This window comes from Salvia miltiorrhiza, chromosome 7 (genome assembly GCF_028751815.1).
Source record: "Salvia miltiorrhiza cultivar Shanhuang (shh) chromosome 7, IMPLAD_Smil_shh, whole genome shotgun sequence".
Lineage (NCBI taxonomy): Eukaryota > Viridiplantae > Streptophyta > Magnoliopsida > Lamiales > Lamiaceae > Salvia > Salvia miltiorrhiza.
The window spans coordinates 52,133,208-52,150,037 of NC_080393.1; the positions used below are offsets into that span (position 1 = coordinate 52,133,208).

At 37.5% G+C, this 16,830-nt stretch overlaps 1 long non-coding RNA gene across 1 annotated transcript; it reads right to left on the reverse strand.

Annotated features, from left to right (window-relative positions):
- Positions 1-2,440: 2,440 nt before the first annotated feature.
- LOC130994747 (uncharacterized) lies at positions 2,441-6,905 on the reverse strand. The gene is made up of 2 exons (XR_009091906.1): positions 6,793-6,905; positions 2,441-2,715 (listed from the first exon to the last, which is right to left on the reverse strand). It is a non-coding gene; the product is annotated as an uncharacterized LOC130994747 (long non-coding RNA).
- Between the last annotated feature and the right edge of the window lie 9,925 nt (positions 6,906-16,830).

The following is a 16,830-nucleotide window of genomic DNA, read 5'->3' on the forward strand; positions in this document are numbered from 1 at the left end:
CATTGAACCATGTTCTTGGGATCTCCAGTCATCATGGTTGAGTTACCACTATGAAAGTTCTTAACATGTGGATTTTAATCCCATTCCCCTTACTGCGTTATACAATTGATCACGATTAATACCTTTAGTAAACGGATCCGCAATATTGTCTTTTGACTTTACATAGTCAATGCACATTATTCCTGTAGTGATCAATTGTCTAACGGTATTATGTCTTCGACGAATGTGTCGAGATTTACCGTTATACAAACTATTCTTTGCTCTCCCTATGGCAGCCATGCTATCGCAATGTATCATAACAGGAGGCAAAGGTTTTTCCCAACATGGAATATCTTCTAAGAAGTTTCTTAACCATTCGGCTTCTTCGCCGGCTTTGTCTAAAGCAATAAATTCCGATTCCATTGTAGATCGGGCTATACATGTTTGCTTAGAAGATTTCCATGATATTGCTCCTCCACCAATGGTAAATACAAACCCACTTGTGGATTTAGAGTCTTTAGTGTCAGATATCCAATTGGCATCACAATACCCTTCCAAAACAGCGGGATATCTCGAATAGTGTATACTATGAGATATTGTGTGTTTTAAGTATCTCAACACTCTTATTAATGCGGTCCAATGATCCTTTCCAGGATTACTTGTAAACCGACTCAATTTGCTAATAGAATATGCTATGTCCGGCCTTGTACAATTTGATAAGTACATTAGGCTTCCAATAATTCTAGCATAGTCCGATTGTGATACGGGTTCTCCTCGATTTTTGGCTAAGTGTATACTTAAGTCAACAGGTGTTTTAGCCGGAGGCAGATCAAAAACTTTGAATTTCTTAAGTACATTCTCAACATAGTGAGATTGTGATAAGACTATTCCCTCGGGTGTTCTAAGGATTTTAATTCCTAGAATCACGTCAGCTAATCCCATATCTTTCATGTCAAAGTTTCTCTTTAACATCTCCTTGGTTTCTATGATTATTTTATTGTTGCTGCTCATAATTAGCATATCATCAACGTAGAGACAAACAATGACAAAATTGTAGGATGTTCCTTTAATGTATACACATTTATCACATTCATTGATTTTGAATCCGTTTGCCATCATTGCTTGGTCAAATTTCTCATGCCACTGTTTGGGAGCTTGTTTGAGTCCATACAAAGACTTTACAAGTTTACAAACTTTCTTTTCTTGACCGGGAATCACAAACCCTTCGGGTTGTTCCATATATATCTCATCTTCTAAATCTCCATTTAGAAATGCTGTTTTTACATCCATTTGGTGTATCTCAAGATTATATAATGCGGCTATAGCAAGTAGCATTATAATAGATGTAATTCTAGTGACTGGAGAGTATGTATCAAAGTAATCATACCCTTCCTTTTGTTTGTAGCCTTTAACTACCAAACGTGCTTTATACTTATCAATAGATCCATCGGCTTTATATTTCTTCTTAAGAATCCACTTGCAACCCAATGGTTTATTTCCCGGAGGAAGATCAACAATATGCCAAGTGTGATTGGATAAGATTGACTCGATTTCACTATTGATAGCTTCACGCCATAGATCGGCATCAGGACCAGACAATGCTTCCTTGATTGTCTTTGGTTCGCCTTCTAAAGTATAAACTACAAAATCCGGACCAAAGGTTTTCGCAGTTTTTGTTCGCTTTCCGCGTCTTGGTTGCGGTGTTAGTTCACGTGTTGGTCCGTTATCCTTAAGCGAAATTTCATCATAAGTTCTCTTTTTTGAACTTTTATCATTCTTCTCTTTCTTAGGGAATATAGATTCAAAAAATATGGCATTTCTTGATTCTATAATCATTCCCTTATTCATATCTGATACTTCCGATTTGTGTACCAAGAATCGGTACGCACTACTATTGTTTGCATATCCAATGAAGATGCAATCAATAGTTTTTGGTCCTATTTTTATTTGTTTGGGTTTAGGTACTTCAACTTTTGCTAAGCACCCCCACACTTTTGTATATTTATAGGACGGTTTCCTTCCTTTCCATAATTCATATGGAGTTTTTTCTTGTTTCTTTTGGGGTAATTTATTCAAAATTTTATTAGCCGAAAGAATAGCTTCCCCCCACATGTTATGTGATAGGCCTGAGCTTATCAACATAGCATTCATCATTTCTTTCAATGTTCTGTTCTTACGTTCTGCAACACCATTTGATTGTGGAGAATAAGGTGCAGTCGTTTGATGAATAATGCCATTTTCACGACAAAATTCTTCAAACGGTGCAACATACTCACCTCCTCGATCACTTTGAATCATTTTAATCTTGGTGTTTAGTTGATTTTCAACTTCATTCTTGTATGTTTTTGTCACAGCCCGCCTTAACTAAGGATAGTTAAGCCGAGTGATCTACGACTAGGGATGGGGTTAAAGAATAAGGGAAAGAAAGGGGCATCATTTGAAACCGTAAATCTTACTTAACTTAAGAAAAATCATCGTATTTACTCATTAATACTCTTTTGAACAGTCTATGAAAGACAACATAAAACTTAATTAATATCATTAATTAAGTTATACATCATATGAAACCATTCTCTTAAGACTCAAAGTATGACATAACATACTATAACATCAACAACATCTTGCAGCGGAAAGTAGCTAGACATATGTATGAAGACATATTCTAGACAGGTTAACTATTTATTAACAACCCTGGAGACTCCGCTCATTGCAACACCATCATCACATCAGCTCAACCTACACATTTAGAAAACATATGCAGGGCTGAGTACAAAAGCACTCAGTGGGCACGTATGCCTAGGTATAAAAATACATGCTTCAAAACTGTAAATTGTCATGCCATCATAAACAGTACAGCAAGGGAGTTTTTCGCTAAAAAGGCCCAAGCTTACTAAATTCATTTGTGATTCTTAAAGTTCGTCTGCAGACTAAGTTCTCTTGTAATCTATCATATCTGAAACTTTGTGCCGGAGAGGTGGCCACCTCTCACGGTCACTTGACCGCCCAACCCGCTAGATGACTCACGATCACTGGTGTACACTAGCCCTGGCAGGTGTTCGCTATTATTTTCACCACGCCGCAAGTATACGGTGTAGTTGCAATATAGGGAAGCAAGGTCGTATTCCACAAGGATTGGTGAATTTAAACTTCTAAATATTATTAATGAGTTGTTTTCAATCTATTTAGACAACCAAAGATGAAGAGGTGTTGAGAACTAAAACAAAACTAAATAAAGCAAGAAAAGTAAATAACAATAACATAAACTTAGTGAATAAATTGGGGAATGACTTGAATGAAAGTTATCCTAGGGACTAGATTTCGATAGATCGTAATGAACTTCAATCTAAATCAATTTAAATCTTGATATGGCCTACTTATCTAGGGCGATCTCCCCACTAGTTTTAGCCCCCTCCCGGACGACTAAAACAGTAGATTACGGGTCATAATTGCCGTCCCCGGTCAATTTCTAACCTATAACTCCCAAGAGCACAAAGGATCAACAAGCCCTCACCCAACTCTCAACCTCCCGGTTTATTGAGATGATATGTATCAAACTCCTAATCTATTGTAATTATCCTCTCCCGATTCAAATCACAAATTAGAAATGCACAAAAGGTGGCCAACCAATCATACAAGAGATAAATCTAGGACTTGAAAAGACAACAATAAGCACAATCAAGATATATATTGAACAAAGAAATCAATCCATTACAAATCCATCTAATCTAATCCCTAAGATAAGAGATTTTAGCCAAGCATATTCATAATAAAAGCAAATCTCAAGTCATAAGAAAACATAAATAAAGATATAGAGAGATAGAGATTCATAGACAAATCCTATAATCTTGATCTTCAATCATGTAGTCTTGATGAGCTCCTTTCCAAGTCTTCCCCTTCTTTATTTGATTTTGGTGTTGTTTTTGTGTGTGAAAGAGAGAAAAATGGTAGAGATGAAGGCTAGGGTTTGGAATTGGAGTGTTGGGGAAGATGAAGTGGGTGTGTGTGGTGAATGATATGAGAAAAGAGGGGAAAAATGGAGTTTTGGGCTAAAAATCACGTCTGGGCCCACCAAAAGGCGGATCCCCGCCTCTTCCCCGCGGTCACGGCATGAACCGCGGTTGAAAACGCGGCTGGAAGCAGGGGAGGCCGCGGTCATGGGCCGCGGCCGCGGCTTGGACCGCGGGTGACTGTAAAAAACGTTCTGGACTGCTCTGGAGCAGAGGCCCGCGGTCGGGCCCGTGGCCGCGGCCCGGACCGCGGGTTACTGGGCAATTTTGGAGCAGAGGCCCGCGGTCGGGCCCGTGGCCGCGGCCCGGACCGCGGGTGCTTGGGCTTTATGCGCAGTCAGCTTGTACGGCTCCGTTCTCCCTCGTCCGGACTCGGATTTGGTCACCGTTTGCGCTCACGAATTCCTATCGAGACGTACTTCGATCTCATGTCTTCAAAATCCTCCAATTAGTCCTTGATTTTCCCAGAAATCACTCCAAAACTACACCAAGGAATCAAAACTCAAAATTGGGATACAAACACATATTAGCAATCAATTCATGGGGGAAAATGACAACAATTCATGCGATATTGAGGTACAAAAACCATGTTTGTCAGCAGGATAACTATCAACTGCTCAGGACTCAAATTCGATTGCATCATTGACAAAGCCAAAGCAGATAGATATCATACTAAAATTTAAACATTTTGTGGCAAGACAACAGTTGTAATATTTTCCAGTTCAAAAATTTGTAACGAAATAACTTGTTCAAAGGTAGCATTAAACTCGTTTGATAGATATATAAAACTGAAATTAACAGTTAAATCATCTCATGCATTCATTCGTATAAGAGGCCTACGACACGTAGGGGATCTCTACATACGTATAGTAAAAGTAATGCCCACCTCGTTGTGTCTCTGTATCAATGAGTAACGTCACTCTCTCCCTCAAGTCGTTACTTCCCAAAAGGACCTTCATCGTTATGAAGAATTGGTGAGAAGTTATAAAAGAAACCTCGATTAATAATCTAATCTCTTTTATGAAACATTAGTATCTCTAATGTTCATCTCTCTTGATTGTTAATCAATATAACAATTATTATCTCTCGTCATTACTCATTAATTATAACATCCTTATGTTATAATTAGCAGCGCTTCAATTAAAAGAAATATTTAACACATCGAAAAGTCCACTTTCTTAGCAGATCTATTCGCTCTCATCTCGTCTAATTAACCGATTAGAAAGTTAAACTTTCCATTAGGCATGTATTTGAGTCACGGGTCAACAAGAATTGACTATGCTCAAATTCTAATTTCACTAAAAATTTCGGCATGACCTATTCATATATAATGTCAGCCACGAGATTTCAACGCGTGAATCTCACTACGTGAACTCGTCTCTCGACTCAAAACTTAACATCTTGACATCTTTTCAACGCAAACCAAACAATTCAAAATCATCAAAACTCTTTATCAGTAAACTATCATTTATACTCGACACCAATTGTTCGAGTGTCAGATACCAACATTTATGTGCGTTAATCATAACTCTCACAACTCACACCATTTAGTCATATCGTATCATCCATCAAAACAAATATAATCAAGTTGTTTTCTAGAAAGTTTTGCTGTTTTTGTGTCATCTTTAAAAATTCATAACAACCAACTCAATCATCATAAACTCTCATACCAATTGATCTCAAAAACTTCATGAAGTGTAGTTCACTCTAAAAATGGTAGTTAACCAAAAAGGTTAAAGGTTTTTGGAGATATTGCTCTTTTAGTGCAGGCTGTCAAAGATTGACAGTTTCTGCCAATTTTGTTTAGGCCATTAGAAACCAAGGCAAACCTTAATAAAATTCCATCAAATTTAATCATCCAAAACTAAAGGTATCCTTGACGATTTGGTTAAAATTTCACAAGAGAAAACGTTCATATGATCTGCCAAATAAACAATGAAACTCATACACTTTTACTGTTGGACAAATATGACAGCAGAACAGGGCATTTTTGAAATAATAAACTGCTCTGTTTCAGAGGTCATAAAAATCGAAATCTTATGTTTTTAGAAAAGTATTGAAGTCTAGTTTCGTTTAAAAAAAACGGTGATGCAAAATCCTTCATGGATTAATAGATATAAACGTTTTTGTGAAGTCTACCAATAGTTGACAGATTCTGTCAAGGATTTTTCAAAATATCTTTAAAATAGCAAACATCATCCAAAAGACATGAAATTTTGCAGCAACGAAATACACATATCATAGATAAACATACTAAAATTTCAGAGCCATCAAGCAATGAAAACTCATCGAAACATAAGCTTGAAACTGCTGTAAAATTTTGACAGAATTCCAGTTTTAATTTCGTTCAACAATTATCATCCATAAATTGTAAATCAATTAGCATGCTCATGTGATATCGTAGAACACATATACGCAATAATATTCATTATGCAACGTCTCAAACTTCACGAATTTAAATAATCATGCTCTAAAAACTTATACAATTTTCGTGCTTGGAAAAATACGAATTTAATATATATCGATCCTAGCATACCCCTAAGCACAAATATCAAGTCAAAACGATCAAACAAAAATCGAAAGACAAGCTAATATGTGAAAAACGGGGCTGCCCTCATGGGTTTCATAGCTACGGTTCGTTCCGTTCTTACTCCCTTCATTAAACATGCTCAACATCTACCCAAGAACAACATACTAAAATTTCACGACGATCCGACGTCGTTTCAAAATAAAGTCGAGAATCGACGTTTTTCGACGTCGACGAAAATCGAAAAGAAAACCATCAAAACGTAGGTAGAGATCTTACCTACTTAGATACGTGATCGAAAAGATGATCGGCGTTCCTCTCGGTGCTCAAATCGGAAGTCAAAAGCTTGAACACCAAAGAAATGGTGTTAACGTGAAGTGTGTGTGTGTTTCTAATGTGTTTTAGTGTGTGTGCAGCACAAATTAGTGTGTGTGTTGTGTGTGCAGCGTGAGTTAGGTGAGATAGAGGGATAGTGGGCAGTTGGGGGGTGGTTAGGGGTAGGGTAGGTTAGATATTTAGGATATTTAATCCTTTAGTCGTTAAATATCTCGTTTCGTCTCGTTTTAACGACTAACTACCCATACTCTTCGTTACTCGCCCTCTCAACTCCTACTCACTTTTATTATACTCGTAATTCTATATAAATATAGAAAACGCAAGCTCGTTCTCGAAATTCTGATAAACGAGCTCAGTTCGTTTATCGAGAAATCACAGTTTACTATTCACTCGTCATCCAAAAATAAAAACTTTCATTATTGGACTCGTATCGAAAAACTAAGAATATTTCTCGATGACGTGCACGTAAGATTTTGAAAGTCGACAAAAAGACGAAATAGCAGTATTTTACTATTCATCGTCAAAAAGTCAAAATTTTCAAAAATGTCTTAACGGACTCAGATCTCACTTCCGAGTTCACCGTTCTCATTCAAATAATTATCTCGAATTATTCGAATACTCAAACTCAATTTCGGATATAAAATCTCACATCATCCAAACATCATCAAAAGAACATCTCAACATCTTAAAAATAACAAGGGAACTTCATATAACTCCTCATCTCTTTACAAAGTAAATCAAACAAGGGATCTATACCCTAATTACTCAAACTTAAGCAATTAAACACGTCATCAAAAGCCCGGGTGTTACATACCCTCCCCCTTAAAATAAATTTCGTCCCGAAATTTGTACCTCCTGTAAATGTTTCGGGTACTTCTCTCACATCTTATCCTCAAGCTCTCTTTCCACTTCTTTCTAACTATCATATCTCCATTGAACCTTATCCAATGCAATCGACTTATTACTCAATTGCCAAATTTTATGATTTAGCATCATCTGAGGTCTCTCTTCATAACTCAAGTCTGGTTCTAAGATCATTTCTTCTTAGTAAACCACATGGTTTGGGTCGAAAATATATATCCTCTCAATTGTGACACGTGAAACACGTTATGCACATTTCCAAAGCTAGGTGGCAAAGCCAACCTGTACGCTATTGGACCTATCTTTTGCAATATCTCGTAAGGACTTATAACTCTGGGTCTAAACTGTCCTTTAACTCCAAATCTATTCATCCCCTTTTGAGGGTGAAACCTTCAAGAAAACTTTGTCTCCAATCTCGAAACTTTGTCTCACATCTTATAGGCAAACTCAATTAGTGGCAACACATTCTCCTGATGTACTCCTCTATCAAGGATAGTAGTTCTTATCATATCTTCCATCGTCTGCTATGCTAAAATTCATCCTTGTACCCAACTCTTTCTGTAACTCATCCAAAAACGTGATGATTTTTTTTTCGGATCTCTCTCTGAGGTGTGATCTACACCGGTACTCAATGCAATCTTATAATCTCACGAACGTACAATTGTGCTAACTTATCTGGTCCATACGCGATTAGGATCGGTATGAAATGTGCAGATTTTGTTAGTCGATCTACAATCACCCAAATTGCTGTATTTCCTCTTTGACTTTTGGGTAAAGCTATCACAAAATCCATCGCTATGTGATCCCATTTTCACTCGGGAATCTCCAACGGTTTTAACTTCCCATAGGGTCGTTGGTGTAATGCTTTCACTTGCTGACAAGCTAAGCATCGCTCTACAAACGAAGCTATGTCTTGTTTCATTCCGTCCCACAAAAATCTCTTTTTCAAATCCCGATACATCTTTGTGCCTCCTGAGTGGGCGGTGTAAGGCGTGTCGTGAGTCTCACTCATGATCTTATTCTTAAGTTCATCATCGCGGGAATGCCTATTCTCCCCTAAAAAAGATAGCATTGTCTGATGTTTTTTTTTTTTTTTTTTGTAATTCTTGAGATCTCCTGCTCTTATCCTTTCTCGTAACTTGTTCATTGTCTCATCTTTCCTTGTGCTTCAATCACCATTTTCCTCAAACTATGCATCGTCGCAACAATACTCGCTATCGTCCCTGGTGGTTTTATCATCTCTATCCTCATCTTGTCAAAGTCATTTATAAGCTCATCCTCTCTCATGAGAAGACATCCTAACTTTGACGAGACCTTTCGGCTCAATGCATCGGCTACTACATTGGCCTTGCCAGGGTGATAGTTAATGTCGCAGTTAACATCCTTTACTAATTCGAGCCATCTCATTTGCCTCATGTTAATATCCTTATGCTTGAAAAAGTATTTCAAAGTTTTGTGGTCCGTGAAAATCTCACATCTAACTCCGTAGAGATGATGTCTCCAAATTTTTTTTTTTGGGCATGCACAACGGCTGCAAGCTCTAAATCATGCATTGGATAATTTATCTCGTGGGATCTAAGTTGTCGTGATGCATAGACTATAACTCTTCCTTCTTGCATCAAAACACATCCTAGCCCATTCTTTGACGCATCTGTGTAGATGGTATACTCTTTATCCATTTCCGGGACTAGCAGCACTGGTGCTGTAGTCAATTTCCTTTAAGCTCTTAAAAACTCTCTTTACACTCCTCTTTCCAATTGTACTTAACTTTTTTTCTCGGTCTTGCTATCATGGAAAATCCTTTAATAAACCTCTGATAGTATCCTGCTAAACCTAAAAAGTTGCGAATCTCGTTAGGCGTAGTTGGTGATCTCCACTCATGTACAACTTGTACCTTGACGGGGTCAACTTTAATTCTTTCGGATGATACAATATGTCCTACAAAAGTTACTTCGTTCAACCAAAACTCGCACTTGGTGAATTTGGCAAAAAGCTTCTCAACTCTTAGCGTTTCCAACATCGTTCTCAAATGTTTTGGCGCTCCTGCTCATTCTTCGAATAGATGAGAATATCATCTATGAAAACTAGGATAAATTTATCCAGTTATTGATGGAACACTCGATTCATGTGATCCATGAAAACTACTGGTGCCTTCGTCAAACCGAATGGCATAACTATGAACTCATAGTGCTCATACCTCATTTGAAAAGCTGTCTTAGGTGTATCCTCCTGTCAAAATTTGAACTAGTGGTATTATGATCTCAAGTCAACTTTCAAGAAAAACTCGCTCCTCGTAATTGATCAAACAAGTCATCTATCCTCGGCAAAGGATATTTGTTCTTGAGTGTCAATTTATTCAGCTCTCGATAATCTATGCACATTCTCAACGTGTCATCCTTCTTTTTGACAAAAAAGACTGGTGCTCCCCACGGGGATACACTACGTCTAATAAAACCTAACTCGAGCAATTCTTGTAGCTGAATCTTCAGCTCTTGTAGCTCCTTAGGCGCCATTCTATAGGGTGCCTTCGACACTAGTGCTGATCCAGGTTCTAGGTCGATAGTGAACTCCAACTATCTTGTTGGTGGCAATCCTGGTAAGACCTCGGGAAATGCATCTCTATATTCCCTTACCACTGCTACATCCTCAAAGTTTTTTACTTGATTCTCCTTCATCATTCAAGTAAACTAGGTAAGCTTGTGCTCCTTTCTTCTTTACCAATTTCGACGCCTGAAGTGCCGAAATGATTGGAATTCTCTTCTTTCTATCAATGTCATGAAAACATGTCTGTTCCTTCCCAGGTGGTTGGAAAGTTATCTGTCTCTTCTTACAATCAATCGGGGCAAAGTTCTCTGCTAACCAGTCCATCCTTAGAATAATGTCTATGTTCCACATAGGCATTAAGTGCAAGGTTCTTGTTTTCATCTTTAGTGATCCTAACTCAAGCTCTAAGTTAGAAATCATGTGAGAAACTGTAGTAGCTCTTCCTACATGAGTGATTACTCTCAACTCGGGACTAGCTTGTTTTGGTTCGAGTTTGAAGGTAACATGCTTCAAACACTTAAAGAATGCGAGGCTCCTGTATTAAACAGGATTCTAACTGGTGCATCCAATAACTTGCCCATACTACCTTAAAGTCCTGTCTTAAACCGGCATTTAAAACTCAGACATCTCTTCATCAATATCCATCTTCTGATGAGCGAACGTGATAGCTCACAGAATTCTCAATTATACTCTACAACCGATTTCTTTCCTTGCATCAAACTTCGATAATCAGCCTCTCGCTGCTTACTGTACTCCTCGGTACATACTTCTCAAGAGTAGTCTTAAATTGTTCTCAAGTATAGTTTACCAGTTGCTCAGGTGTTAAAGTCCTCTGACGTGCCTCTCACTAGTCTTATACATCAAAAGAATCTACTAGGATAACTCAAAAGTTGTAAGGGTTCAACCCTAGAATGACATCAAAACAAATTGTTCAAGAGACTCAAATGAATGACCAGATGGTAGAATGAAGTAACTACCAGGTCGAACAAAAATGACCTAGAGTAAGAACCCATCTGGCTTTTCAACCAAAAGTTGAAACACGTGGGTTTATAAACCCAAAACACGTCTACTGAGATTTGGATCATGCGGACTGGCCAGGTCCAACACAATCACTCCCCAGTCACACGGGGTATACTATCCCGAACTTGGAAATTCTGTGTCTTCTAAACCCTCAACATACTATACATAACAAAACTTAAGTTCGCACCAGCAAGCTAAAAGCTTAAACTCAGGGTCCTATGTTCTAGACTCTTGTTTCGAAAGTTCAATATTTTTCGACTCTCCTCTCATGTTGCGGTGGTGGTGGCGGAGTATTATCCCGCCTATCCTTCACATCACACTCTTGATGACATCTTTGAGGCATTTTTGAAATCACAAAAGGAAAACTCAACTCGACCAACGCTCTAAGCATCCTCAAAACTCAAGTTCAATTTACTAACTCAACTTTAAGGAAACCTTCACGGTCACCTTAACATTCATCTGTAAGGCAATAAGCACTCACGAAATGCTAACAAAAAGACCACTCTGGTCAACCTAATATATCCATCAGTAGAATGCCTCTTTTTAGAGGGCTTACATAAAGGGGTTATTTAAACCCTACAAAAACCATAGTATCTATCGTAATGTCCCTTCTAAATCGACACCATTAATAGTACTATGTCTCGGTCTGGACCTCCTACGGTAATTGCTACCAGTTAACTCATCTAGTTGCTACTTTAGCACACTAGGAACATCCATCTATTTAACATCAGTAGGGTACTAAATTCGCATGCTTATCTATCATCATGTCAAAATCTCAAGTACCAGTATCTCCTAAGTAAGTTATATACATCGCAATGTAATTGCAACTAATCAAAAACGAGGGTGTACCGCGCATACTCTCAAGATCATCCTTAGCTCTAGCCTACATCAACTTCTCTTCTCATCCTCATCAACTCTAGCCCTCCTCGGCTACTTCTCATCCTCATTATCGTTTATCATTTTATCATCTTTGGTAACTGATACTCAAGGATCGACTCGATATCTACTACACTCTTCTAGAGTCCCTGGTAGAAAACAAGCATCCGGTCAGTAGATCCGCATAGAAAATCTGGGTATCTGTAACAAATCCCATCTCCTGTGGGTCCAATGCTCAAGACGACATGTCCCATCATATTGAGTGGCTTTCTCCCTTGCTCAATCCTACCACTCGATTGGTAGCACGGGGACTAGGTGCACGATGCCATCCAGTCTAGTAACAACCATAAGGCTTTCATCCTTTCATAGTCTATGAAAATGTGTTTGAAAATCTGCTAGGGTATCTCTGTACCACATACTGTACGCCTCGTCCTCGTATCCGATCTTTCCTGAGTTCGATCTCACAACAGTCCACTTTCGTGCAGTGCCAACAGTCCTGGCCAACCTATAAGGAGAACTTAAAGGTGACTCTAGGAACTAACTCTACTTGGCTCCAACAACAGAAATAAACAAAACATAACTTAGCAAAACTCCTATTAAGTAGTACTGTTATCTTAAAACTCAAGTTCAAAACATCTAAATTCTCATCTCGTCCCGTCTTTACTTAGTAGGGAATCTCTCTAAACAATGATATTGGATCCCTTAATCTAAATCATCGTGACTCAGTAAGACAACTCAACAATTCTCTCTCAAAGCCATCTCCAAAGACTATGGCTCATGATACCTCCTCAAGTACCATTAAGGTTGCGTGAGCAAAACTCGCGTCACAAAATAACTCAACATATCGTACAATATCTCATTGCAGCATGCTAATAACTCATCATTAATCATGCTATTATACTCAAGCTCATAACTCAAACTCATAACTCAAACCAACAAGTACTTAAAGCAATTGCTAATTCTCTCAAGCTTTAGCTCTAAGTTCTCATTTCATCCTTCTACTTAGTAAAAAAAATCTCTCTTAACAATGACATTAGATTCCTTCATCTAAATCATCGTGACTTATCACAACTGCTCAAACAATTCCCATCACAAAACATCTCAAATACATCACATCATAACTCATAATTATGCATCCTCAATCATATAACATCATATGATATAAACGCTCTCATGATTCATCATGTAACATCAACATATGCTCTTACAACATAATAACTCATTATTAATCATGTTGTCATCCTCAAACTCAAACTATGCACCTTTAAAGTGTAACATCATAACTCATCATATAACCTCAACATCATGCTCTTCAAAATTTAACGTCAAATAAACTTTGAAATTTTACATACCTCGTTGAGCCTGGTGTGATGGTGCGCTGAGCTCACGGTTGTTAATAACTATTAGTCTAGTGACTCATTCTAGACTAAACTCAAGACTTCTAATTCAGAGCTTTCCTTCGCTCTGATACCACTCTGTCACAGCCCGCCTTAACTAAGGATAGTTAAGCCGAGTGATCTACGACTAGGGATGGGGTTAAAGAATAAGGGAAAGAAAGGGGCATCATTTGAAACCGTAAATCTTACTTAACTTAAGAAAAATCATCGTATTTACTCATTAATACTCTTTTGAACAGTCTATGAAAGACAACATAAAACTTAATTAATATCATTAATTAAGTTATACATCATATGAAACCATTCTCTTAAGACTCAAAGTATGACATAACATACTATAACATCAACAACATCTTGCAGCGGAAAGTAGCTAGACATATGTATGAAGACATATTCTAGACAGGTTAACTATTTATTAACAACCCTGGAGACTCCGCTCATTGCAGCACCATCATCACATCAGCTCAACCTACACATTTAGAAAACATATGCAGGGCTGAGTACAAAAGCACTCAGTGGGCACGTATGCCTAGGTATAAAAATACATGCTTCAAAACTGTAAATTGTCATGCCATCATAAACAGTACAGCAAGGGAGTTTTTCGCTAAAAAGGCCCAAGCTTACTAAATTCATTTGTGATTCTTAAAGTTCGTCTGCAGACTAAGTTCTCTTGTAATCTATCATATCTGGAACTTTGTGCCGGAGAGGTGGCCACCTCTCACGGTCACTTGACCGGCCAACCCGCTAGATGACTCACGATCACTGGTGTACACTAGCCCTGGCAGGATAGCTATCAACTGCTCAGGACTCGAATTCGATTGCATCATTGGCAAAGCCAAAGCAGATAGATATCATACTAAAATTTAAACATTTTATGGCAAGACAACAGTTGTAATATTTTCCAGTTCAAAAATTTGTAACGAAATAACTTGTTCAAAGGTAGCATTAAACTCGTTTGATAGATATATAAAACTGAAATTAACAGTTAAATCATCTCATGCATTCATTCGTATAAGAGGCCTACGACACGTAGGGGATCTCTACATACGTATAGTAAAAGTAATGCCCACCTCGTTGTGTCTCTGTATCAATGAGTAACGTCACTCTCTCCCTCAAGTAGTTACTTCCCAAAAGGACCTTCATCGTTATGAAGAATTGGTGAGAAGTTATAAAAGAAACCTCGATTAATAATCTAATCTCTTTTATGAAACATTAGTATCTCTAATGTTCATCTCTCTTGATTGTTAATCAATATAACAATTATTATCTCTCGTCATTACTCATTAATTATAACATCCTTATGTTATAATTAGCAGCGCTTCAATTAAAAGAAATATTTAACACATCGAAAAGTCCACTTTCTTAGCAGATCTATTCGCTCTCATCTCGTCTAATTAACCGATTAGAAAGTTAAACTTTCCATTAGGCATGTATTTGAGTCACGGGTCAACAAGAATTGACTATGCTCAAATTCTAATTTCACTAAAAATTTCGGCATGACCTATTCATATATAATGTCAGCCACGAGATTTCAACGCGTGAATCTCACTACGTGAACTCGTCTCTCGACTCAAAACTTAACATCTTGACATCTTTTCAACGCAAACCAAACAATTCAAAATCATCAAAACTCTTTATCAGTAAACTATCATTTATACTCGACACCAATTGTTCGAGTGTCAGATACCAACATTTATGTGCGTTAATCATAACTCTCACAACTCACACCATTTAGTCATATCGTATCATCCATCAAAACAAATATAATCAAGTTGTTTTCTAGAAAGTTTTGCTGTTTTTGTGTCATCTTTAAAAATTCATAACAACCAACTCAATCATCATAAACTCTCATACCAATTGATCTCAAAAACTTCATGAAGTGTAGTTCACTCTAAAAATGGTAGTTAACCAAAAAGGTTAAAGGTTTTTGGAGATATTGCTCTTTTAGTGCAGGCTGTCAAAGATTGACAGTTTCTGCCAATTTTGTTTAGGCCATTAGAAACCAAGGCAAACCTTAATAAAATTCCATCAAATTTAATCATCCAAAACTAAAGGTATCCTTGACGATTTGGTTAAAATTTCACAAGAGAAAACGTTCATATGATCTGCCAAATAAACAATGAAACTCATACACTTTTACTGTTGGACAAATATGACAGCAGAACAGGGCATTTTTGAAATAATAAACTGCTCTGTTTCAGAGGTCATAAAAATCGAAATCTTATGTTTTTAGAAAAGTATTGAAGTCTAGTTTCGTTTAAAAAAAACGGTGATGCAAAATCCTTCATGGATTAATAGATATAAACGTTTTTGTGAAGTCTACCAATAGTTGACAGATTCTGTCAAGGATTTTTCAAAATATCTTTAAAATAGCAAACATCATCCAAAAGACATGAAATTTTGCAGCAACGAAATACACATATCATAGATAAACATACTAAAATTTCAGAGCCATCAAGCAATGAAAACTCATCGAAACATAAGCTTGAAACTGCTGTAAAATTTTGACAGAATTCCAGTTTTAATTTCGTTCAACAATTATCATCCATAAATTGTAAATCAATTAGCATGCTCATGTGATATCGTAGAACACATATACGCAATAATATTCATTATGCAACGTCTCAAACTTCACGAATTTAAATAATCATGCTCTAAAAACTTATACAATTTTCGTGCTTGGAAAAATACGAATTTAATATATATCGATCCTAGCATACCCCTAAGCACAAATATCAAGTCAAAACGATCAAACAAAAATCGAAAGACAAGCTAATATGTGAAAAACGGGGCTGCCCTCATGGGTTTCATAGCTACGGTTCGTTCCGTTCTTACTCCCTTCATTAAACATGCTCAACATCTACCCAAGAACAACATACTAAAATTTCACGACGATCCGACGTCGTTTCAAAATAAAGTCGAGAATCGACGTTTTTCGACGTCGACGAAAATCGAAAAGAAAACCATCAAAACGTAGGTAGAGATCTTACCTACTTAGATACGTGATCGAAAAGATGATCGGCGTTCCTCTCGGTGCTCAAATCGGAAGTCAAAAGCTTGAACACCAAAGAAATGGTGTTAACGTGAAGTGTGTGTGTGTTTCTAATGTGTTTTAGTGTGTGTGCAGCACAAATTAGTGTGTGTGTTGTGTGTGCAGCGTGAGTTAGGTGAGATAGAGGGATAGTGGGCAGTTGGGGGGTGGTTAGGGGTAGGGTAGGTTAGATATTTAGGATATTTAATCCTTTAGTCGTTAAATATCTCGTTTCGTCTCGTTTTAACGACT